We start from the raw sequence: 26,061 nt of genomic DNA on the forward strand, positions 1-26,061 counted from the left end.
GAAACGACTTTCGTCGTTCGTACAAAGTTGTACGTCCCTCAATAAGTTGTGCGGTCGGTGGCCCACGAAGACGCACGGCTATACCGTCGGAGAACAAGTTTCATACGCGAACAATAGTTAGGATAGCGTCCGCGACTAGCGATGGAAGCGGTTACTCGTTCTGTGAGCGTTTTCGCTATCACACGGTACTACACTTCCGTTTCCCCATGCCGTATAATGGCGGCGTAACACACGGAGTCAATGTACGTGTGCTTCGGAAGCAGGAACGCGTTACGACGCAGTCCAATGCTACACGTGCACACGCTGAACAGCAGCTCACCTGCACGATATTTCTCAACGAGATCGCCAGTTAAGGCGCGCGTACAAAGCATTGCACGAGGCTGCTAGCCAGCCGCTTCTTAAAGCATTTGTTGTTTTTTTTTTCGGGTCAAAGCGATTCGGCAATTTGATTTCTTATATAGAACTGCTTCCTAGGCGAGTGAGCACCTATGCTTGTCGGTTAATCACCAACCGGGTATCTCGTAGTAGCTTACAGAGCATAACTATCAAGACAGAAAAAAAAATAAGAAAAAACGACTGGGCAACAAATAAGACTGCAACCGATATTCCTTGCATTGGAGCGCGAAGAAGGTATTAAGATAGTAGAGATATGAGCAGGCCTCCCCCCCCACCCCACCCTCCTCTAATACCTCGTCTTAGTCTTTTGTACTGAGCGTAAGGGTCCCACACGTAGGGAGTTCAGGAGAAGTAGGGGGATGGAGGCGCAGTGACCACCCCCTCCGCTCTCGGTGCCTTCCGTGGACAGGAACTGGGGAGGGGGGGGGGGGCACTGCGCTGAAATTTTGTCCACTTCCAACCCCCCCCCCCCCCCTTCCCAATGAACGCCCAAGTTACTTTTCGGTTTTTCCCACCACGGAGGTCTATTGTGGCTAAAGTACTCGGCTACCGACCCCCGCAAGTCACGAAATCGAATCCCGGCTGAGGGAGACTGCATTTTCGATGGAGGCGGAAATGCTGTAGGCCCGTGTGCTCACATTTGGGTACACGTTAAAGAATCCCAGGTGGTTGAAATTTCCGAAGCCCTCCACCACGGCGTCTCTCATAATCATATGTTGGTTGTGGCACGTAAAACCTCACATATCCATCAATCAATCAATCAATCAATCAATCAATCAAGCAATCAATCAACTTTTAGGTTTTACTCCTCTCCTTGTTTGCTCCTTATTATAACGCACCTGAAGCGGCATATCCAGGAAATGGCACACCGGAACCGTGCCCCCTCTGCCCTCCCCCCCCCCCCCCAAATTTTTTTTTTTCGTTGTGGCATACAGAGCGAAAATTAACTATTTATAAATGATCCCCCCCTCCACGAAAAAAAAAACAATTTGTGCCCACGCCCCCACCCACGTACCATTTTATTTGTACCATGCTGTGACGGAATAAATCTGTGACGGCACCTCCGTTCTTATTGTTCGATGGCTTATCTCTCACCTGAAACCATTCTGAAACAGCTCGCAATCGATCGATGCCCATGATCATCCCCACAAAGGGGCCAACATAAATAGTTTCACCTGCAACTTAAACTAGACAGAAGAGCCCGTCTATGACAATAATAAAGGACATATGGTACATCGGTATAGAACACAGTAGACATGGGCGAATTGCTTATACATCCCGCCATATACAACTCCCTGTTCCAAACATACAAGACGAGCACGTAGACGTAGTAACGGAACTTCGTGGCGGCGTGCCGCCCAGTTCGCCATCTTTCTTTCTTTCTTTCTTTCTTTCTTTCTTTCTTTCTTTCTTTCTTTCTTTCTTTCTTTCTTTCTCTTTCTTTCTTTCTTTCTTTCCTTCTTTCTTTCTTTCTTTCTTTCCTTCCTTCCTTCCTTCCTTCTTTCTTTTTTTTCTTTCTTTCTTTCTTTCTTTATATTTCTGTTTCCGCAAGTCTGCGCATCGATCGCTGCACAAAAAGGAGAAAGGCACGTCCGACTCAAGAAAGGTTTCAATGCGCCGGCTTTGCCTTGTCCCACCCAGGTCGATATACGACCAGCGCAAGGGGGCGCGCGCCACGCGCATTGAGTAAGCAAAGAAAGAAATGCCCTCCCGCGGCCCGGCATTCACTCTCCAAACAAGGAAAGGCGGCCCTTATTAATAGTCCGAGTAATAATTGCGTCCGGGACCGAACGTACTGCCTCCTCTAAGCACTCACGCCACGTAGTACATAGCGGTGCTAACTCGAGTTCTTTTGTCTTTCGAGCACATGGCCCTGGCTGCAGACAAAACAGCAGGTCAGAGCACCCCCCAGCGCGCTCTTGTGGTGAAGTACGAAAGATGTGGTAGAAATGTCCGTCCTAATGTACTTATTGCGCACGAACAATGCACACACAGTGGCGACATACTATAAGGCACATAGGTTGGTCGGCTGGCCGTGGCACACGTTAAGCATTAACGAGAATCGAATCAAAGATCGTGCGTTTCCGGGGATGGTGCGATTTGTGTCACTTTTTTTTCCCCCTTACAGGTTGCGGCCTCGTAGCGCGTTGTTTTTGGGCGCTAAGTACGCACGCCGAAAGTTATTGAGCAGGCTTGCGCGCTCAGCGCGCGAGCACGAAACATGCAAATGAGTAACGCGGTTGCGGAAATGTTGATCCGCAACGGTAGCTAGTACGCCCTCAGAGCCAAAACTAACGTACAGCGTATTGACTGCGGCACGCGTGGTCAGCTGCGAACAGAGATTACGCAACATCTGCATAGCAAGTAGCGTGGGGTATTGCTCTCGCGTCAACAGGCTGTTTGTATAGGTCGCAGACATAATCGAAGGTAAGACAGAAAGAAGATCAACACGCCAAAGAACACAACCGCCGTGTTTCCGGGTATTAGCTGCCCACGTTAAAAACAATAACAGCCGTAAGGCGCGTCCCGGAAAAGCGGTTCCGAACTGTCGACGCGTCGCACGTTGGCGGCTTCGGGTGTGTGCGCGATGTGTGCTATACGCAGCTTTTGTCACGCGTGGCAAATGCGTGCTCTCAGGGACGTGACGTGCACATATTACGCTTTATGGGAAGCACTCCTAACGCCACTGGTCTCGCTCATATGCGTACGTATGTCACGAATGCCGTTAAAGCCTGCTGAATATTGAAAAGCGCGCGTATATATACCTCATTTTACTACGTACTTATTAGAGACGTGTTGTCCGCCGCAGTGGAGCAGTGAACTTCGGGTGGTGACCAGAAGGTAGCGGGTTTGATTATTAAGGGCGCGGCGGTCGCATTTCAAGGATACGAAATGTGAACCCTGTGCAATGTCGAACATCGGATGATCGCAATTCCCGGAGCTCTCCACTCCAGCGTCTCTCACAATTACATCGTCGTTCGTTTTGGGACGTTAAACACTGCTAATAATACTTATTATTATTATTATTATTATTATTATTATTATTATTATTATTATTATTATTATTATTATTATTATTATTATTATTATTATTATTATTATTATTATTATTATTATTATTAGACGCGTTATATTGTTGTCAGCCAGAATGCCGATGTGCTCCTCTCCTGGCTTACACCAATCAGAACTCTGCTTATTTGCCCCTAATGAAAGGTTTCAAAGTTTTTGTTTTTTCGTGAACGCTTCAGCAAAAATCGTGAACGCTTCAGCAAGCTTACCCGTGCGAATCAGCTTTTAATTTTTCGTTTGCAAACATGCCGGCTGTTACCGGTGTCACCGCGAAGCAGGCACCAGGCAACTACCCTCGTGCAAGTTGCATACGTATTCGCTGCAACTGTCTCAAGCGCGGCAAAGTGACGCGTCAACGTAAGGCGATAAATAAGCAAATAAACGAATGAAGAAAAAGTGCCATACGACTACTTTATCAAAAAGATAAAGTGAAAAAAAAAGAAACTGCGATACCCACAGGGACGTAAACCAGTCGAGGATAACCACCATGAATGTTTGCCTCAAACGAGAATGTTTCATCATAGCACGACATCCGATGTGGGACGTACACAGAGGATTTAGACAGCCCAAGCCACCTGCATCAACTTATATCGTTGAAGCTGGACGTGCGAGTGGCACCAGATGATTTATACGACAGACGCCGTATTGAGGGCCTCGTTTAGATATCGAACACCTAAGATTCAGTTGAAAGAAGCACTGGTTTTGCGTTCTCCGTTCGTCTTACGTAGTCTTTTACGCTCACAGAGGTTGTAGACCTAAGCTTCGTCAAAGAGCCCACAAATGTAAACATAAGCGAGAGTTCTCTTCGCCTTTCCTTTCCATCGGAACGCGACTGGGGATCCAACCAACAGCCTCATGCTCAGCGACAAGAATGCTCAGTTACTGTCACTGCGGAAAGTCGGGCAGTACCCAGCGCGCTCAACGAACATAAATCTCTGCAATGAATAGCCCATGCAGCTGGGGAATGTCTCAAAGTCGACTTAATCGCAAGAAAAGGCCGAGTACTTAAATTGGCTGTATTTAAAGGATGAAAAAAAAACAAATTCGAATCGGGATAGCATAAACTTGAAGGAAAGGCAGGCGGCAAAACGAAGTAGCGCTGCCTAGGGAAATAATAAAACAGAGGGGCTGGAAGGAAACTCAGTACAGACACACACGCACAGAGCACGAGAAACAAAGAAGGGGCGACTCAGATTAGGAGTTGGTCGGAGGAACATCACCGTGCGGGGAACAAAAGGAAGAAAATTAAGCAGGTGCCGCAAGCGAGAAGGAGGAAGAGGAATGCGGCACGGCAGCCGTAAAACTCTTGCGTGTGCGCCAGCGTTAATCGCGACCCGCCATTTTTTTTTTCCTACTTTCTTTTTCGTCTTCCGAGTGCAGCTTAAGTTTAAACATGTAGCAGCAACAGAAACACAAATCGCCACGCGCAACTCGCTTCGGTAAGACTCGGGAGGGAAGTTGAAGAAGAAGGCGAATTCGAGAGTGGCTCCTTCACTGGAACCGACAGAAGGAAGGATAAATAAAAAACTGGAGGAGTAACATTAATTGAAAGAGGGTGGCGCATGCGATTCCGCAAGAGAGGGGTTGCTCTGGCCGGAGCGGTCCGGTGGTCAGGGAGCCGCAAAGTGGGCATTTTAAAGCAAGAAAACTTCGCAGGAGTGGGAGGTGGCCTCACCTTTCGTTTTAATTACATCCGCTCGGCGCCCTCGTTAATCACGCCGCTCCGAACGCGTATGCTACGTGCTCGTTCTGTGCTATACGCACCCGCACCTTGTACGAGTAAGAAGAGGAAGAAACTGTTACGCGCCCAGGTGCTCTCTTCGCAGCCGCTCTTTCACGCGCTAACGCTGCTGTTCGGCGGTCAGCCACTGGGAAGCAAGGGGTGCATCCGCGGCTAAGTGAAAGAAAGAAAGAAAGAAAGAAAGAAAGAAAGAAAGAAAGAAAGAAAGAAAGAAAGAAAGAAAGAAAGAAAGAAAGAAAGAAAGAAAGAAAGATCTCAATGTTAGCACGAAGATGAATGACGGAGTGAAAGACTATTCGTTCTCCTCTCCTTTCTGTCTCTAAACAACACGCAGTGGTTAAAGAATAACAGTGACGCAAGCATGGTGCAGAGTATAAAAGCGCTTTTCGTCCAACGGACAAAAGCTGAGGCTATGCCTGCCTAGTAACTCGCTCTCGCGAGGTCTCGCGGTGCAACGCGAGATAATGTCATTGAACAAACTGGACTAAATTATTTTTAAGAATAATAGAGGCGTCTAAGTAACGCGCTTATCTACGCCCTGCTGTTTACAGTTTTAGTGACTTCTTTCGTTGCATTATGTTCAATTCATTCCTTTTATGTCATGTTGCAAATTGAATGCAAAAAAAAATTAAATAAGCCTGACTTGACTTCCTTTCCTTTCATCCATCTGTAGCTAGTGACCCATCTATCGAACAGTCGTATGCAGCTATAGATACTGCGAAGTGTTTTAGTGTCTAACGGGTGGTTTCACAGGAGGAACATGTCTGAGCCGGAACACCAAATTCATGTTCACCCAACAGTTACTCACAATATACGATTGTTAAATACTTTCATTGCCAAAGATGGCCTTCCTTCTGAGCATTTAGTGTAATGAACACTTTGGGGCTTGCCAACATCGTTTAGCCACGTGGTGGTTTGGACTAGTTGGTAGGTCATGACGATTGTTGTAGCGCGAGCGCAAAACAACGACAGAACGACAAGAGGACCGCTTAGCGGCAATACCATCGAAAAGTTATTTTCAGTGTTCTAGCTCCTATTGCTCACAAATATAGTTCCTTGTGCGGCTCGAGGAAATGGATCATCTCCCCGAAGGGAATCCTGGTGGGATACGAAGCAGCAGCGGTGCGCACGGCGTTAACCCGCTTGAAACGGGCGTCGACACGGGTGCTAGAAGAACGGTTTGAAGCGAAACTTAGTGTAGCGTTCACTCGAGTAAACATCTGTTTGAAACTCAAATCCACGGGAGGCTGGTTGGGTTTCGTGTAGGTTTCATCACAGATAAACGAGCCGAAAGAGTGTTCCCACTAGACGTGCGGTCGAGCGTTGCGGGCGGTGGAGAGGGTGAAGAGAGAAAAAATGGATTGACTGGTTGATTGATATGGTGGGTTTAACGTCCCGAAATCACCGTATGAGTATGAGAGACGCCGTAGTGGAGGGCTTCGTAAATTTTCACCACCTGGGGTTCTTTACGTGCACCCAAATCCCAACCCACGGGCCTACAGCATTTCCGCCTCTATCGGAAATGCAGCCGCCACAGCCGGGATTCTATCCCACAACCCGCGGGTCAGCAGCCGAGTACCTTAGCCACTAGACCACGGCGGCGGGGCAAGAGAAAGAGAGAGAGAGAGAGAGAGAGAGAGAAGTGTGTTGCGAGCATGCGGAGGAGCCGGAAGCTGCGGGTGCTGCGGCGAGCGTATTACGGGTGAGAGAGAGAGAGTGACGTCAGCACGCACCTGAGAGGGAAGCGTGATAGGGGAGGTTGACGTCATCGCGCAGCTGCGGCGTGACGTACATGGAACCGCTCCAACGCCTGCGGCAAGGGGAACGCGATGCGGCGCGTTCGTACGGACGGACGGCGTTACACACGTGAGTCAAAGAGCTGCTTCGCATGTAAAATCAATCTTTTTTTTTCTGGCCTACAAATCGACGTTTCAGCGAAACTGCTTGCGTAAGACCGTTTCTTTTCAGGTGCCGCGTGTGTCCCTCACACGTATACCACCGCCGCGGTGCGCCCCGTTTTTATGCTTCAACCACAAGACCAAAACTGACTTCCTCTTTGGCTTATCACTTATAGACCGCCACCATCGTGAGCTTCTCTCTTTTGTTATCTTACCCGCCCGTCGCCGCTCTCTTGATGAGTCCCCGCATCTATGTTCGCCGATTGCCCTTCAGATTGCAACGATCCTTCGAGTGCTTGTTTGGGCGCTGCCCTCACGTTATAGAATTCTATGCGCAGCAAGAACACCGCCGTAACAATTAAGAATATTCAGAGTTTTACGTCCCAAAATCAAGGTGTGAGGCACGCCGTAGTAGAGGGCACTGGGCATTTTGACCATCTTGTGTTCTTTAACGAGTACTGACACCGCACAGTGCACGAGCCTCTATAACATTTCGGCTCCACCGAAATGCGACACCCCCCCCCCCCCGACTGGGATCGAACCCGCAACCTTCGGCTCAGCAGCCGAGAACCGTAACCGCTACACCACCGTGGCAGGCCCATTTTGACAATGAAGATGAAAATGTTCTGTGGCTCGAAGGACTCGTTGCTTGTCCTCTCCAAGAAATGCTTCTAGGTTTATAGCTACGTTTATAGTCAGGCTGAAGGTCACCGTTTTACCTTCATCTATACAATTGCTTCATAAAGAAAGCAACAGAATACCAATCAAGAAGGGTGTAAGGCAGGGGGACACAATCTCCCCAATGCTATCTTCCGCGTGCTTACAGGAGGTTTTCAGAAGCCTAGAATGGGAACAGTCAGGGATAAGAGTTAATGGAGAATACCTTAGTAACCTGCGCTTCGCCGATGACATTGCATAGCTGAGTAACTCAGGGGACGAATCGCAACTCATGATTACGAAGTTAGACAAGGAGAGCAGAAAGCTGGGTTTTAAAATTAATCTGCAGAAAACTAAAGTAATGTACAACCTCGGAAAAGAGCAGCGCTTCGAGATAGGTAATAGTGCACTTCAAGTTGTATAAGACTATGTCTACTTAGGGCAGGTAATAACCACAGAGCCGAATCACGAGATTGAAGTAACTAGAAGAATAAGAATAGGGGGGAGCACATTCGGCAAGCACTCTCAAATTATGACAGGTAGATTGCCACTATCCCTCAAGAGGAAGGTATATAACAGCTGTATCTTGCCGGTACTTAGCTACGAAGCAGAAACCTGGAGACTTACAAAGAGGGTTCAGCTTAAATTGGGGACGACGCAGCGAGCAATGGAAAGAAAAATGGTAGGTGTAACCTTAAGAGACAAGAAGAGAGCAGAGTGGATTAGGGGACAAACGAGGGTTAAAGATATAGTTGAAATAAGGAAGAGGAAATGGACATGGGCCGGGCATGTAGCGCGTAGACAGGATAACCGCTGGTGATTAAGGGTAACTAACTGGATTCCCAGAGAAGGGAAGCAAGCGGGTTAGGGGGAGACAGAAGGTTAGGTGGGCAGATGAGTTTGCTGGTATAAATTGGCAGCAGCAAGCACACGACCGGGTTAAGTGGCGGAACATGGGAGAGGCTTTTGTCCTGCAGTGGACGTAGTCAGGCTGATGATTATGATGATGATTATGATGATGATGATGATGATGATGGTACAATTCACAGGCGATTGTTTATAAAAAACATTTGGGGAATCAGTACTCAAATGAAACGAGGGAGAGAAAGGAAGGGTAGGAAGGTTAATCAGCAGAAGACCCCGGTTTGCTACCCTGCAAATGACCATATATAGAAATGCTAGAGGCCGAAATAGCCTATCAATCCAGAGCCATATGCTCAGATTTGGGTGCACGTTAAAGAACCCCAAGTGGTCGAAATTTCCGGAGCCCTCCACTACGGCGTCTCTCATAATCATATGGTGGTTTTGGGACATTAAACCCCACAAATCAATCAATCCAGAGCCAACAAAAAAAAAAGTGTGCTTTCTTGCACATGCCATAATATATACGTGCCCACTTTCAGCTAGCACACTGCGTAGAAAGTTTACAGAGTTGACAACAGCGTGACACACTCACAGCGTTCAGCGAGATGGGAGATAAAAGTACGCGAGATACGATAAACGTTCAAAGTTAGCGATTACACTGTCGTCTGCTTTTTCCCCCCTTCTTGATTTGTAGCATTTTTTCTTCACGCTCAAACTGAGCTGCGCTAAAGCAATATCATTTCATCATGCATCAATTCGCCCAGTCAGCAGGACTTGTCGCCTTGAGCACATCCAGTTGGTTATCTCGAGGCAAGGGTGTTATTACTTTCAATATGTTCGAAGCGCAGAAAATCTGCACATGGGATTGTCTACGAGCGTTCGACCGATAAACGTGTAAAGCCATTATCTGGCGCTTCTGACAGCGCTTCATAATTCAGCCTTCTGTGGTGGATTTTCATTTTTGGTTCTACGCACTGCCCTCTGATTCCGTGTACTGAGGAACAAACTGCAGACCATATTGTCGTGCAACGGGACATTATTTGATACCGTCCGAGCATCAAAGCGGGCCCTACCACGTTTAGTATTCCTCCTTGATTCCTCATTGCCCACTGAGGTATTCTAGTAGATATGGCACTCGACTGCCGACCCGAACGTCACAGCATCGAATCCCGGCCACGGCGATTGCATTTCGATGAAGGTGAAAATGCTATAGGCCCGTGTGCACTTATTTAGGTGCGCTTTAAAGAGCACTCTAATGTCGAAATTTCTGGAGCCCTCCACTATACGACGTCTCTCACGATCATATCGCGGTTTTTTGGATGTTAAACTCCCTTAATTATTACATCGCTTGTTCCAAACTCTATAGAGCAGTGTTCACGTGGACCGACAACCCGAGGCCAGCAGCTGGAGAAGAGGAAGATGAAGGAGAGACTTTTTTTAATGAAAAGAAGAAAAAAAGTACACTTCACACTTTACGAGGAACAGGGCGCAATCGACGCTCACGTGAGCGTGAAATTACTCGAAACATTCGCGTGCGCGTCAAACACGAGTTTACCGACTGGAAAGAGAAAAAAAATAAAGTGCGAGGCGAGACCAGGCAACTCGCAAAGCGGCAAAGTTGTTCCGCATCCTCCTTTTTTCTTGGTGATGCCTACTCGAGTTGGAGTTGGCTAAAATTAGCCTCGCGAGCTAGAGGCCCGCAATTTGCGAAGGGACGGCGAGTTAGGGGAACAACCGCGGCCCCACGAAGATGCTCGAATCGCAAGGAGAGAGAAGAAATGAAATAAAAAAGCAGAAAGCTTGCTGTTTTTTGTGTTGTGTTTTTTTTCGGTGACAATGGGAGAGATTCTGATCGAACGCTGTTGCGCCTTTCGAAATGTCCGAAGAGGCGATTACGATGTCGCCCAGACACGGCCACTTCGCGCGATTTCACGCAACGATGGACAACGAACACTCGCAAACTACGAGCCGTGTTGTCGGTCGCATCTGGCTGGCCGTGAAAGCGTCGTAGCGTGAACCTGGAGAACGGTCGACCGCCTTGTATTATCACAAATAGGAACGCCAGTGCACGCAGTGCTTCAGGGCGAGCATTTGAATTTTATGAAATGGTGAGGAATGACAGTCTGTATTTCGTGTACGTGAACTTCAAGACAACGTTATTAATTTATTCTTTGATGACGTCTTTTAATATATATGTCTGAGCTATTGCAAGTAATTTGCGATTTGTACGCTTCGAGTCATCGATGAATACGCATTCGCGCTGCGAATCGCTTGTTTCCTGATTAGCTGAATCGATAGCGCGACCACCAAGAAGAGGCGACGCTCTCAGATTAGATACCTCGGCCAGGCTGAATTTTTCGGCAAGTGGGAAATCCGTGTGGATTCCCTTTAGCTTTCGTGTTAAAGATTCAGCAGATTCCACGTACCTGGGAATCGACGTTACGCGAAGCATGCGGAGAGAAGGTGACCGTGTTGCAATTTTTTTAATGAGTGACACGTCATGAAATTACGCTAAATAAGAGTACAAGTGTTGCACGCACAGACATATGTTGAAGAGTTGCAGATGTTTACATAACCAGTTGTTTGCACTTGCGCAACGATGCCAACAGGAACATGCGTATTAGCAACACCAGACGCTGATATGAAACGCTGATGCTCGCGTGGATGCTAGCCCTGGACACTACTTCATAAATCAACTTAAACGCATGGCAACTAACCACAATTTGACTTAACTCGACGTGACGGCTGTATCAAAGGAGTACATATGTAATGTTTATAAAATTGGGCAGCCAGCACTGCAACCACTATTGACGTTTCACGACGATTAGTGTCTATTTGAAAAGTAGTTTTGAGACCGTGCTCAGCTCTGTGAGAAAATGCTTCATTACCACGAGAAATACTTGGGTTGGATTCCAGTTGGGATCCTGACATTGATTATTTGCATTCGTCGGGTCGACGCTACCGACGTCGGGTATTTCTTAACGCTCGCGTGTAAAAATTGCCCATGTGTGTTCTCATCGTTCCTAGGTAGATATCAAGTGTCAATCACCTGTGGTACATACACGCATACCAGTGGCACATACTCACCCGTGGATATCTGCCACTGTCTGGCGGAAAGTGTTTGGCGACGTACGTGCCCCGCCGTGGTGTTCTAGTGGCTAAGGTACTCGACTGCTGACCCGCAGGTCGCGGGATCGAATCCCGGCTGCGGCGGCTGCATTCCCGATGGAGGCGGAAATGTTGAAGGCCCGTGTGCTCAGATTTGGGTGCACGTTAAAGAACCCCAGGTGGTCTAAATTCCCGGAGCCCTCCACTACGGCGTCTCTCATAATCTTATGGTGATTTTGAGACGTTAAACCCCACAAATCATTGGCGACGTACGTGACGGGAATGTGACATTATTCATGTTTTGATTCGTCAAACTATCTTACCCTCCATGAGAGCACTCAAACGTAAGCGGCTAGATAGATAGATACGCTCAAAGTCGCCGAATTTCGCTAATGCTTCGCATTAGTTAGAACAAGTGCTTTGGTCAAGGCAAGTTGGCGGACATTTGCTAGGCTCAGCAGCAACACGGACGAGGAAGAAGGACACATGACCAGGGCTAGGTCCTGCTGTTCATGTATATTTCGTCTTCGTCCATTGTGCTCTTCAATCTTACCAACGGGTAGGCGTCAGTTTCCGTTTCTCGATTTCCCGTTCATATTGTTGCGAGAAGGAGACCGAATCGGAGGGGTAGTCACAGATGTATTTTCAGCTGGTTAAGCGAGCAGCGCCAGCCACAGTGATTAGCTCGCGCCAGTCTATATGCTTTTCTTCTTCGTCTCCATGCACTGGCGCGTAGCAATATCCATACATTAACTGTAGTGCCTTGCACAACCGGCGCCTTTGTCTAACACACACGAACATCTTGAACACATCTGAGGTGTTTTAAAATGAAAGTCAAGCTTTCTCTTTTTCCCTCATTTTCCTGTTAGCACTTTACGTGAAAAAGTCGTTCTAGATTTCGCGTTCCATATTTAATGCACAAAGCAAGCAGTCCTTTCTTTTAACATGGTTAAACTTGACATGACCTCGACTCATTCTCGATTAAAACGAAAAGCAGCTGAGCAAGCGCTTGCTTTAACCTAAAGCTTTGCCGATTTTTCTCCAGTTGGCGGCAGCGAAACAATTTGGCGCTCTCCAACTGAATTTCCACTAGCGACAAGTCGCGACAATCGGGCGTTGTCGACGAAACGACCGACGGGTTTGAGTAGACCACCTAAAACTAGCGCGAGTCGCGGCTACGAAATGGGGTGGGTTCAGTGGCCTGACGCTGGCGCACACAGAACGAGTATACGCGCACATAATTTACGGTTCAGGATTTCAGGCGTCGTTTTGCCTACGCGCATCCGGAAAAACGAAGGGACGGCCACACCGAAAAGCAGTGCGGACGAAGGAGAGTTGAAGAGAGCATCGACCGCGAAAGAAAGTGGGTTTGAGGCAGCGCGAAAGGCAGTGCAGCGAGTGAAACCGGCGTAACGGTGAACAAGAGCCCGCACGTGTATGCATGCATGCATATGGCAATCTCGCTTGCCTGAACTCCACTCACGCACCGCTGACGACTGTTCGTTTGAAAAGCGACCAAGAAGTGCCAGACAGCTGTCGGTGAAAGAAAGAAAGAAAGAAAGAAAGAAAGAAAGAAAGAAAGAAAGAAAGAAAGAAAGAAAGAAAGAAAGAAAGAAAGAAAGAAAGAAAGAAAGAAAGAAAGAAAGAAAGAAAGAAAGAAAGAAAGAAAGAAAGAAAGAAAGGGCCGGGATCGTAAAGCGGCGCAAGCTCAATATTTAAAGAAAAGAACACTATAATGTATACAATGGACCGAGAGACTTAAAAAGAGATATATCTCACAGCATGTTCGCCCGACAAGAATTGTGGAGCCTCATTCGTACGGTGGAATGGCATAATAGGCCGAAACTCTAGCAGGATTTGCAGTCACCGCGCACAAAGGATGACGAAGCAGCGACTTATGGCAAGACGCAGGCGAGCGAAGGGCGAAAGCACAGTCACAGACAAGATAGCTGCCTCGACTGCTGCATGCGGATTACGAGTTTTCGTTCTGCGCCCGTGCGAGACGCGCCGCTTCGGTCTCCTCCGCGTTCTCCATTCGCCCGGCAGGCCGAGCAAGGACCAGGACACAAAAGGCGCTCGTGGCGCGAGTATGAGGGGTAACTTTGCGTAATGGGCCGACTCCGGCCGAATGCGCGAAGCAACAGCGCCTACTAGGGTGGGTTTCTGCTGACGCGATTTTGCGCTAGCCTTTGAAGTGTAAATGCGCTGGGGTTATAACTCTTAGAAATGGTGGCAGTCGATCAAGCGACGGGTGCACCAAGATTAGCGGCGAATTGAACTACGGAGAACCGTCGCGTGTGCGAAGCATTTTATTTATTTTTTTTCTTCTCGATCAGAACCGCGTCGGCGCTTTCGCAAAGGGACTGAGCATAGGGGAATGGCGGCCAGTGCTTTCCAATATTAGCCAATCGTTAGCCAACTTTACCACGTGCTAGCAAAGAGTTGTCAGGGCCGGTTATTACGCGCATAAATACGGTATATACATCATAAAGTAAGCTTCTGGCAAACTCGTGCACTTGTTCATGCGGCGTATCTGAGTGCAAATGTTGTCTTGATTATATTTGCAGATGCACTACTTCACACCAACAGAAGCCTTTCTTTCTTTCTTTCTTTCTTTCTTTCTTTCTTTCTTTCTTTCTTTCTTTCTTTCTTTCTTTGTTTCTTTCTTTCTTTCTTTCTTTCTTTCTTTTATCAAGGTTCTAGCTCAGAAAACCGCGCCATGGTTTGTTCGATGCTGCTTGAACATTATACTTTACTTCATGGAAAGACTGTTCACGTTAGAACAGACCTCGACATTGGCGCTAGTTTCATCATTGTATAAAAATTAAGTACGTTTTCATAACAACAGCAGGCTTTATAAATCCCGTAACTTTTTTCGAACTTCCTTTTGCCCGGCACGCTCTCTGCTCCTCTTGATTATTTTAAATGAATGAAAATAGATGAGTATATATACACCAAAAGAACATTCGTTAGTATTCTATTACGCACGTAAGGACTACTTGTCAATGATATGCAGCAGCCTCCTACTTAGGATAAGCTGATCATCATGACTTAAGATCTGGTCGGCAACTAAGTACCGGCTAATCATCATCGCAAGACCTTGCGCGTGTTAAGTCCGTATAGCGTCATACGCTAGACTATACATACACATACATGCGATGTTTGAAGCGACGGTATAAGTCGACTGGCTGAAAGCTCAGCGATCGTCTTGCTTTGCACCGTATACTTGTTTGCTTGTGTGGATCGTGACGCCACCTATGTCCTGTCCCCGGTCAGAGTGCAAACTATGCCGCTCGCCGTCCATATACCGCAACGAACTAAAGACAGCACATGCAGGAGCCGACTTCTGTTAACGCTGGGTACGCAGCGTGGTCAGCGTCGTGACTTGGGCGACACGAATGGCTGAAAGAGGGCCACCCTGCTTGAATTACGCACGCGCACGGTTGCCGTGGCCTCTCCGTAAGCGAATACGCTTGCATATACCGACGAAGTCGACGCTCGAGTGACCACTTCACGAGGAATGGAAACACAAACAAGGGCCACCAGGGCGGAGTGGATGCACCGCGTCGGTCACGCTTGCGCAGAGATGCTGGGCAGAACGGCACGCGAGGCACCTTGCTCGGAAACTCGCGCGCACGTGGCTCTGTAGCAAATACGTCCAGCATGAACACAACTGGCCGACTGCTTAACTAGGCCAGCTGAACAGGATCTTGTAGCGTCGCCGGTGTGTCCAAGAAAGGGTCTCCTGTCCCTCGGCGGCTGCAGTGTCGCCTGACTTCGGGATGCCCCGTCACGAGTCAAAACCTACCCCACTTATCATTTGCCCGTCCACAGCTGAAATTTGCATCGTCCGTGTGGTCTGCTCACCAAGTATACCTGATTTATTCACTCGAATCTCTACAAAATTGTGCAGTTCGCTTTACCGTCAGTGATTACAGGCGCGCATCAAGCGTGTCCGCTATCGATTAGAAGCTATCACTTCCATCACTGGAGTCTCGTAGGAACATCGCCCTTATCGGTCTCCTTCGCAAGGTAATCTACAGTCAGTAGATTACCTTGCGAAGGATAAATGAATAATAATAAATAAAATATAAATAAATCTACACTACCGCTTACCCGTGCGCATCGTATATCTCGTCGTCTTCCCAATCACGGAAGCTTGGAACGCCTGTTCGGTTGAACACAGGCTTTCAATTCATCAGCATTACCTCGTGCCATAAAATATTGGAACAGTCTTACAAATAAAACTCTTGATGTACGTGACCCTGAGACGTTAAAAAAAAAACTACATACTATGTTTTCATAGTTTTTTTTATTTATTTTACGTTTTTTTTTCACAGCCTCGACTTTCAGTTTATGCAGAGGATGCTCGCTCCTGTTTAATTCGTATGGTCAAGTGTATTTATTGCGCATTTCGTGTATCGTCTTCACCCTTATTACTAATAATGTGTTCAGTGAATTGCAAAATTTGTATTTAGCTTTCACTTTGTACAACTTACCTGTTCTTGTATTCACTAACTCACGGTGTGTGATGTTTGGAACATTATCTATGACCCCCCTCACATAATATTCCAAATGGTAATCCGTGATGTACTTGAATAAATAAATAAATAAATAAATAAATAAATAAATAAATAAATAAATAAATAAATAAATAAACGCGACTGAGGTGGGTGTGCTTCAGTGTATGGATTTACAGCGAGTACTGTCTACGTGCACAGCAGGCACAACGGTCCCGTCAGCCCTGGACTGATGGCTGGGGCTTAGATAAGGCTAAACTTTGTCCATTCTAGCAGACACGATCTACGTTGTCATTAATGAGATTAACATTAACCCGTTATCTCAAGAAAAAAAGGACGTGAGGGGGGTGGTTTGAAACAATGGCAGGTTTAAAACTCCAAGGACACGGCTAAATTCCTAGACGAGTTAAACACTCCAAGGAATTTCAAACCTATCAGTGTTAAGTGGCGCCCCTTGACGTGACAACCGCGATTCAGCGGAACGTCTTCCCGGGCATCTGTACCATCGCGTCCTTCAATTTTTTTTTTTTTACGGAGTACCAATTCCCTTTTCACTCACAGAATTCGTCACGACGCTCCCCCTCCCCTCCTTTGTTCTGAGAGAAGGAGAGGGTACGAAGCATATATACACGCTAGCGCTAAGATAATCAGTTCTAATTAGACAAGTCCATTATAAAGTCAAAACTAGTCAGCTCGAGCACACAACCACATTTTAGGTTTTTTTTTTTTTTCATTGCAAGCTTCAGCTTCTCCTTTTTGCCATTTTCGGATGATAGAATGAGGTAGTTTTCAACGTAAAACACTCTCTATACAGTCTATAAAAATGCACCACTGTCCTATAATGCACTCCAGGTGCCTACATATCTCGCAAGGCCCGATCGACCTGCGACCCACAAAGTCCTCCTTCTCCCCCTACTCTAACCCACTTAACCACGAATAAAATATTGAAAAAAAGCGAAACTGCAGGTTGCTTTTGCAATTAGGTTCTGCTCAAATCCAAGAAATATAAGTATAATATCTATCATACCTGCAGGGGTTGAACGACTGTGGCACCACATATTCTAGCAATATAAGTGGGGAACTGTTATGTCCTACAGCGGTCCTACAGTTGATCGTAATGATTTACATCGGCAACAGCGGTCATTCGCAGACTGGTCCCCCCCCCCCCTTCATCGCAAAAAATGCGCTCAGTCTCAGGATTGGTAGACGCTTGCTTTTGCGATAGTTTTGTGCAACATGACGGTTGAACGTATATAGGACAACATAGTTATCGAGGGCTCTAAAAGTTTATTTATTTATTTATTTAGAAAATACTGCAGGCTAAGAATAGCCCAGGCAGGAGTGGGGGGTGGTACAGTATGAGGATATGACCAATAAAAGGAACAATACAGGAGGTACAAACTAACAGGTAAATATACAACGCATTATGGTACAAGATCTAAGTTACTTCAAAAAAATCTTCAATACACCTTAACACGTTTCCAGATTCAAAAATGTGATGTGGTAGTTCGTTCCATTCTGTTAATGTGCGAGGAAAGAAAGAGTATTTGAAATTGTTAGTTCGAGCAAAGATAGGAGTGAATTTTTGTGAATGATATCGTCTAGTTGGACGCGAAGATAACGGAGAAAGAATATTTGGTTGCTCAAGTACACTTTTTTTGCTGGATAGATAGAAAAGAAGATTTAGTCTTGCAATTTTCCTGCGATATTCTAGAGTTTGAATTTTGTTATTTTGCATTAGTTCAGTTGGGGAATCAGATAGGCGAAATTGGTTGAAAATAAAACGGACGGCTAACCTTTGGATCTTCTCTAGATTGTTAATATCTGTTTTAGTATGCGGATCCCACACCTCACATGCATATTCCGAACCAGACCTGATTATTGTATTGTAAGCTAGAAGCTTAGTACTGGGTGGAGAACTACTGAGTCTATGCCTTAGCATGCCTAATTTCCTACGTGCAGATGAACAAATCTTTTCAATGTGAGAAGACCAAGTTAGTTTGTTAGTGATTGTTGCGCCAAGATATTTGTAACTTTCTGTTAGTAAAATAGGGGTCTCTTTTATACTGTACGGATGAATAAACGGCTGTTTCCTGTTAGTGATGCGCATGAACATAGTTTTTTCAGGGTTTACATTCATTCCCCAGCGGTCACACAACGCAGATATGGCTTCGACAGATTGGTGCAACGCTATCTGATCATTTGAAGAGTTGATTGAACGGAATAAAATACAATCATCGGCTAATAAGCGGATTTCTACACCTTGTTTAGCACATGTTGTAATATCAATTTTATAAATAAGAAAAAGCAAAGGCCCAAGGGCACTTCCCCGAGGAACACCGGAGTTAACAGGGAGAGGGTTAGAATAAACACCATTTATGTCAACAAACTGTGTACGTGAACTTAAATATGATTCAACCCATTTACCAATTGTAGAGGGAGAACCTACCAGATTAAGCTTGATTGATTGATTGATATGTGGTGTTTAACGTCCCAAAACCACTATATGATTATGAGAGACGCCGTAGTGGAGGGCTCCGGAAATTTAGACCACCTGGGGTTCTTTAACGTGCACCCAAATCTGAGCACACGGGCCTACAACATTTCCGCCTCCATCGGAAATGCAGCCGCCGCAGCCGGGATTCGAACCCGCACCCTGCGGGTCAGCAGCCGAGTACCTTAGCCACTAGACCACCACGGCGGGGCTACCAGATTAAGCTTGTGAATTAGTTTGGAGTGCGGTATTGAATCAAATGCCTTGCTGAAGTCAAGGAAAATTACATCGGTTTGGCCTGATTTATCTAGTACTGAGGAGAATGAATGCACACAAGAAATTAATTGGGTAGTTGTAGAAAGACCTTTAGGGAAGCCGTGCTGGAATGGCGATAGAACATTTCGCGCGTCTAAAAAATTTACCATGTAATTTGAAATGATGTGCTCCAGCAGTTTACAACACGTGCTTGTAAGGGATATTGGCCTATAATTGGTTACGAGGAGATTATTTCTTTTTTTGAAAACTGGTAATACTCGAGCGATGCACCAATCTGCGGGTACAATGCCTTGTGATGAGTATAAGCGAAATATTATAACAAGAAAGCGGGAAAGTGATTCAGCGTAACGACGTAAAAATACATTAGGTATGTTATCTGGACCACAAGAAGATTTTGTTTTAATGTTTAGAAGCATATGAAAGACAACATAGTTATCGAGGGCTCTAAAAGTTCGTAAAAAAGAAATTTCACATGTAGAATTCTTCCACCACTCGGATCACAGCAATCCGCTCCGGCACAGAACCATGGCAACAACAACTCAACAAGGGGCTGTGGGTATCCTCCGACAACTCAAGGCCACACTGCAAGTATAAGCAGTATTCACTCGACCTGAATATTTCAATATTCGCGGCGGGCAAAATTTCGCAATATCCCGTGCTTTCCTGTACGAAACCAAAGAGCGCAACGCAGCATACTTATAAGGAACCGAGATGACTGGCACGGATGGTTCCGCTGCATGATACCGCTAACGCAATTCCATCAGCGAGTGGCCCTTCGGATGAGCGGAACTACTTGCACAAAAACACTCAGCGCGTGGCACTGCTGCTGCGAGGCACCGATGCGATTCCCGAGAGGCTAGTCGTCGAGTTTTCGAAAGTGGGCCGTCACAGTGCGTGGAGGCGGAGGAGGAAAGTGGCAGCATCATGGGAGAGGCTTTGTATACCAGCGATGCGATTCAGGCGAGGCCACTCCGATCGGCGCGCCGCGCGAGAGGTTGGATCGGATTGGTTCCGGAGCACTTCCGAAAAAAAAAAAGAATAATAAAGCCCTCCTCGGCGAGCCCTATGGACTGTTCTTCTAACTTGTCGATAAAATCGCAGTACACGGGCACTTCCCGTTTTCGTAAATCCGTGCAGTGCGGTGAATGCCACCAGTCCCACTGTCCACCCTGAATTAATATTTTCTGCGACCAAGATAAAATAGAACCATGAACATGCGTGAGCCTCGAAAGCATTGAATTATTGAAAGCGCTATTTAAATACCTAAAAACAACAACTGTGAGAGACCGCATGTAGACCGATGAGCTCCTCCAAGTGGCACGCATGTGCTGCCGAATGTGCTGAGTTTATCTATCTTCCTTCTCTGCTGTCTATATTTCATCTCCCCCACCCCCCTCCCATGCGCAGGGTGGCAAACCGGCTGCCTATAGGCTGGTTAACCTCGCTGCCGTTCTTTTCCTCAGATTTTCCTACCTTCCTTCCTCCAAGTGGCCTCGTGATTGTGTTTTTCTTTTCGCATATTTATCCCTCTCCCCAAGCACAGGGTAGCAAACCAGACATGCGTCTGGTTAAACCTCCACGTCTTTCCTTGCTTCTCTCAACATACGCGAAAGCTAGAAACAACGAACGAACACAGTTTGAAAATGAGCCACTGGTTAATTTGTAGTTCTATACAGTTCAAACTAGCACTGCGCACGGAAGAAATGGCGACAAGCGATTATAAGCATAGCGTCATCATTTGCGTTCCCGTTCTTGCATTGACCAACGCTTCCGGTGCATTTCGCTGTACTGCTGAGAACTGTTCGAGCATTTCTGTCGTTCGCCGAAATGGAGCAGCGTCGGATTCACCGTGCCATAGCAACATGCGGCCACCACAATATCCGGCGAAACGCTTGCGCTGCCTATACGAGCGGAGAAATAAGGGACGCTTTTTCTAATAATTTAGTAGTTCTTCTAGCATACCTTCTGTTTTCTTCCTTCTACTACAGCTCTATTATCGAGTGAGTAGTGCAACTGCTATTGCACTACGCGTGCCTTCTTTCCCTTTTTCTTTCTTTTTTTTATTGATTATAAGCTTACGGCTGGTTCCCATTTGTTGTTCTTGCATCCCTTCTATTTTCTTGCTTCTACTACAGCTCACTTATCGAGTGAGTAGGGCAACCATTATTGCACTACGCGTGCCTTCTTTCAATTTTTTTCTTTTTTTTTTATTGATTATAGGTTTACGGCTGGTTCCCATTTGTTCTCGTTAGAGAGAGAGAGAGAGAGAGAGATAAAGATACAAGGAAAGGCAGTGAGGTTAACCAGACGCACATCCGGTTTGCTACCCTGCACTGGGGAAGGAATAAAGGGGAGAAAAGAGGTTGCAGAAAGATGAGAAGGTACACACAATCACGAGCACACTCGGGGAGCACACACAGTTTACAGGCGGTCGCTCAGGTTTGTTGACTTAAGGTAAAGTAGCAGTGCTTTAGTTGCTTTCTGCGCAACTGAGGCAGATGCCCAAGGTCCTAGTATTTAAACGTCCATAATCTTAACGCCAAAACGAACATATAGTTCAAAGCGAGCAGAAAAAAAAACGCAACCATTTTTCTGAACTCGATGTTTCCTTTGCATTTCCTGCTAACACGAAACCTCTACGTAAGAGCGCACGCATCCACTCACAACCAAAGCTCCTCAATTATTTATTTATTTGCTCCATCGGCCCAAGAAGACATTTGGCGTAGTTTTTTTACCGTTCCTGTTTTCTATCTGCCTTGCATTGAATTAGCAATGAATGGAACGGAAAAACTGTGTAGTATTATGTTTTAACACTCTCTCCGTATCTTGATTCCGCAGCCACACATTGACGCTTGCGCGGTAGCAGCGCTTACAGGATGGCAACGAAATCTCATCACGATCCTGTTCTTTGGGCGTCTGTATAGTAAGCATGCTTTTAAAGCCTATACTCTATATGCACGAGCGACTACTAAAGTGAATTCACCGTATACCTCGCCGCCGACTCGTAACGCGTATAATAAAGTGATTGCGTCACCGATGCATCTCGTAAAATCCACAAGTCCAGCGGAAGCCATGAAGTCGTGTCGTGCGAGAATAATCACTGTTATACTCCATTTTCTCCATTTATATCCCACAGTTACTTAGCCTTTTTTTTTTTGTAAAATATTTGCTGATGTAGTCAGAAATATATTGTATGAAGCTATTTTGTTAGATAAAATGAATTCAAGAACAGTCTCCTCGAACTTTTGCCGTTTGTTAGATGTACCACGCTGCCAAATTTTTTTTTATTTATTTATTTACAAATACTACAGGCCCTATCCGGGCCCATGCAAGAGTGGCTACATAACTGTCCGTGAGAATAATAAAACTGTGATCAGTAAGAATCATAATACTGTAATCTTGAAAAAAGATCGCAGTATGTATAACTAAGTAAATAATAGACAAATAAATAAGTAAGCGTGATGAAATCACCCGAAAATCAATATTTAGCACATCTCAAAAATTTAATTTATTCTCGGAAAGAACAGTGTCGTGCATTCTCGAAGTGTCTCAGTGTCGCTCCATGGTTAGGAGAATTTCATTATGGTAATTTATATATACGGGACGGGTAAGGCTTGTGTGTTGGATCATTTGGTAATACAGGAAGTACGACGCTTCCCAGATGTTTCTGCGGCGCGTTGACTGCGTACGTAAATGAAAAGTACCGTGGGACAATTTTGTTGGGAACGCACTGCTTCTCGTCTCCATTCTGGTTACAGCGAACAGGCTTACACGTTAAAAAGAGACAGAGAGAGAATGCGATATACTGAGCAAATCGATGTATGCGGAAGCTAACATGTTACGCTGTGAATAAAAATCACTTCCCTGTATATGACTTCGCCACCTTCTGCGTTAAAAGAACAAGCAAGAATTACGTAAACGAAAACGACGTGTGGTAAGCAACGACACTTGCCTTTATTGCAAAGAAATGTCTACCCAAGTCCCCGAGCATGTTATTTCAAAAGCAGCGCGCTATCATCTGTGTGGCTCTCCAGTGGCGTAACCAGGAGTGGGACGGGGGTTCATTATGCAGTATATATATATATATATATATATATATATATATATATATATATATATATATATATATATATATATATATATATATATATATATATATATGTATATATATGTATATATATATGTATATGTATATATATGTATATATATATGTATATATATATATATATATATATATATATAAATATATATAAAAGCAGGAACTTAAGCATGGTCGAGCCTCCGGAATTCTTTGCTGGCCACATCCATGGTTCTCTCGCAGTAGCCTGTGGATACACCCGACGTAACACGTGTCTAAGCTACTAGAAAGCCCTGTCTCTTGCTAGATAAAGAAATAAAATTATGACAATATAAACAACAAAGATGAAATTTGTTGGTTGCACCGGGTTTCCAGCTTATAAAGGTGGTACCATTTCTGAGCTGGACTAATCGGCAGGTTAGGTATACCAGGCAAGGGGGAGGCCTGGGCACCTAGCTCAACATTCATTACTGAGCTCTTGAAGTAGCAAATAATGTGACACGGTACCGATCAGACAGGGCTTGAAGTGAGGGCACAACACCGGCCTAGTGAAAAGCGGTGCATACCACTTGTACTCTCACTCTCAAACCCACATATACATGGGAGCGGCCAATTATATGCCGCATACATGAAGAGAACACCGTACTGCAGCATAATCCACCTCGCAGGACAGTTTGATTGATTGATATGTGGGGTTTAACGTCCAAAAACCACTCTATGATTATGAGAGACGCCGTAGTGGAGGGCTCCGGAAATTTAGACCACCTGGGGTTCTTTAACGTGCTCGCAGGACAGTTTAGTATAGGCTGGGACGTCACAACAACATTCATTCGTTCCTTGCTCAACGGTGGCGGTCGTTATGGTCCCTAGCAGGTGTGTTCACGTGCATATGTATACCGCTGCTATTACTACCACGAATAATATACAATAATAATAATAATAATAATAATAATAATAATAATAATAATAATAATAATAATAATAATAATAATAATAATAATAATAATTAATAACTTGATTGGCACACAGAATGTTTCGGGTTGAATTCCTGCAGGAAACACGATATTTATTCCTTGCATTCATTGGTTCGACGCTGCTGATATTAGTTTTCGTTGACGCTCTCGCGTCGAAGTTACCCATGTCCGTTCTCGTGGTAACTAGGTAGACATAGACTGTCAATAATCTGTGGCCCATACTGTGGCTCGTGGTATGCGGGTATGTGCCATCGCGTGTGAAGGAATTGGTTTGGTGACGTACGCGACGTGGATTTTAACGTGATAGCTATAGTTAAAGAGCTCGTTTCTCAGAAATCCCGGTGTCGTTGGTTGTGAGCGAAAAATCATCATCTTATGCGTGACCGAAAAATCGGGAACGATGCAAACAAAAAAAATTAAGTCCCTGGATAAGAGCGGGGACCTAATAAGGGCTGTTTGGGCCCTAGTGGGGATCGAACGAGGGTCGTTTGCGTGGCAAGCGGATGTTCTACCACACGGCCATTTTTTTTTTCTTTATTGCCTTCTTGACTACAGGTCAAGCTAATATGACGATCACTATCACACGTGTTCCATGCGTGATAACGCGTCAAACAAAGATATTAGTAGTAGTAGTAGTAGTAGTAGTAGTAGTAGTAGTAGTAGTAGTAGTAGTAGTAGTAGTAGTAGTAGTAGTACCACACGGCCATGCAGCTGCGTGTGAAAACAGTGAAAAGAACTCCTCTGCTTGTTCATGCAGTGAAAGCAACTTTCATGCTTTACCAACACGCGCGTACTCTGTACAAGCTGCGCAATACAGCATGAAATATTGCAGTAATAACGCGTACTACAAGCTTCCATTGTCAACGGGCGTCTGAATACATGATTATCATTATGGCTCCGTAGTTGAAAGCCGGTACCCCACTACACAAGGCACAAACGCTGCGGCGCCTATTCCCTTAAGGCCACTCATAGTGGGTACATAGCAAGTTCGAAAAGATTTCATGCACTAGGTGTTTGAAGAACGCACTAAGAACAGGATGTAGCTATCGCGTTCGGCTTCTAAAGGCGAAGCTTTACGGTCCCCTAATTTTTTTTTTTAAACATCGGCAAGCAGCGTTTCGTGTATATACAGTGTATCACATCACAATCGGCAGGCGCGTGTTCTTAGCGATGTTACACTGCTCCGTGGTGGCTCAGTGGTTAACGCCTCACTCTCACAACCACGCTGCAGTGCTTGGGAGGCCGCGCGGTAACAAAGCCCAACCAGAGAGCTCGTTGTGTCTACTTCGTATCGGGTGTCCTCCATAAACTTGGTGCACCCTTCAACGTAAGCGCTGTTTAACAATTACTCAAAACCAACTTCCCAGTACCTTACTTTTCACCTGTTCTTAGAGGAGTCACAGAAAACAACTATATAGTCTTACCTGCCATGCGTTGTCAAGTGCACACACAACCCCGAGGACGCTTACGGTTACACATTCCTCGATTGGGTCGGTAAAAGGGTTGAATACAAGGCCGCTCGTAGATCTGGTACTGAACTAATAGCGCGGTCGTCTAAATTCTCATCTGCGGAGGAATGCTGCCGTTTTGTTGTTTTGCATCATCCAGTAAATACGGTTCGGCTTTGTAGCGCACTATGATCCCTCTAGGCCACCTTTTGCAAGGATCAACGTAGCCCAGGCGCCCCAATTCGAATTAACCGTTGTGGCTACCAACGCGTTCGAATTATCGGGGGTTTTCTTGCATAGAAATACACAGGGTTGTGCCGGGACCAGAATGTCAGTTCGAATTAACTGTAAGTTCGCATGAACTGAATTCGAATTAACGGGCTTTTACTAGCCCACGATATACAACAATGTTGACGGGAAGAGTGGCTAAACAATCGTATCCCCACCGTGCGTTATACAATGGCTCCGTCACATCCCGACAAGAGCGGGCGGGTCATCGTTCCGGTGATAGTCGGCATCACCGCCGAATCTCAGCATT

The 26,061-nt window shown here is 45.7% G+C and overlaps 2 protein-coding genes across 3 annotated transcripts in view; one reads left to right on the forward strand and one right to left on the reverse strand.

The window, feature by feature from the left end:
• LOC119159369 (unconventional myosin-Ie-like) overlaps window positions 1-26,061 on the reverse strand; it is a 292,958-nt gene that overhangs the window by 265,779 nt on the left and 1,118 nt on the right. The gene's annotated exons all lie outside the window — the stretch shown is intronic.
• The window catches only part of Ih (hyperpolarization activated cyclic nucleotide gated potassium channel Ih), a 325,658-nt gene that overhangs the window by 56,201 nt on the left and 243,396 nt on the right, over window positions 1-26,061 (forward strand). The gene's annotated exons all lie outside the window — the stretch shown is intronic.

This window comes from Rhipicephalus microplus, chromosome 1 (genome assembly GCF_043290135.1).
Source record: "Rhipicephalus microplus isolate Deutch F79 chromosome 1, USDA_Rmic, whole genome shotgun sequence".
Lineage (NCBI taxonomy): Eukaryota > Metazoa > Arthropoda > Arachnida > Ixodida > Ixodidae > Rhipicephalus > Rhipicephalus microplus.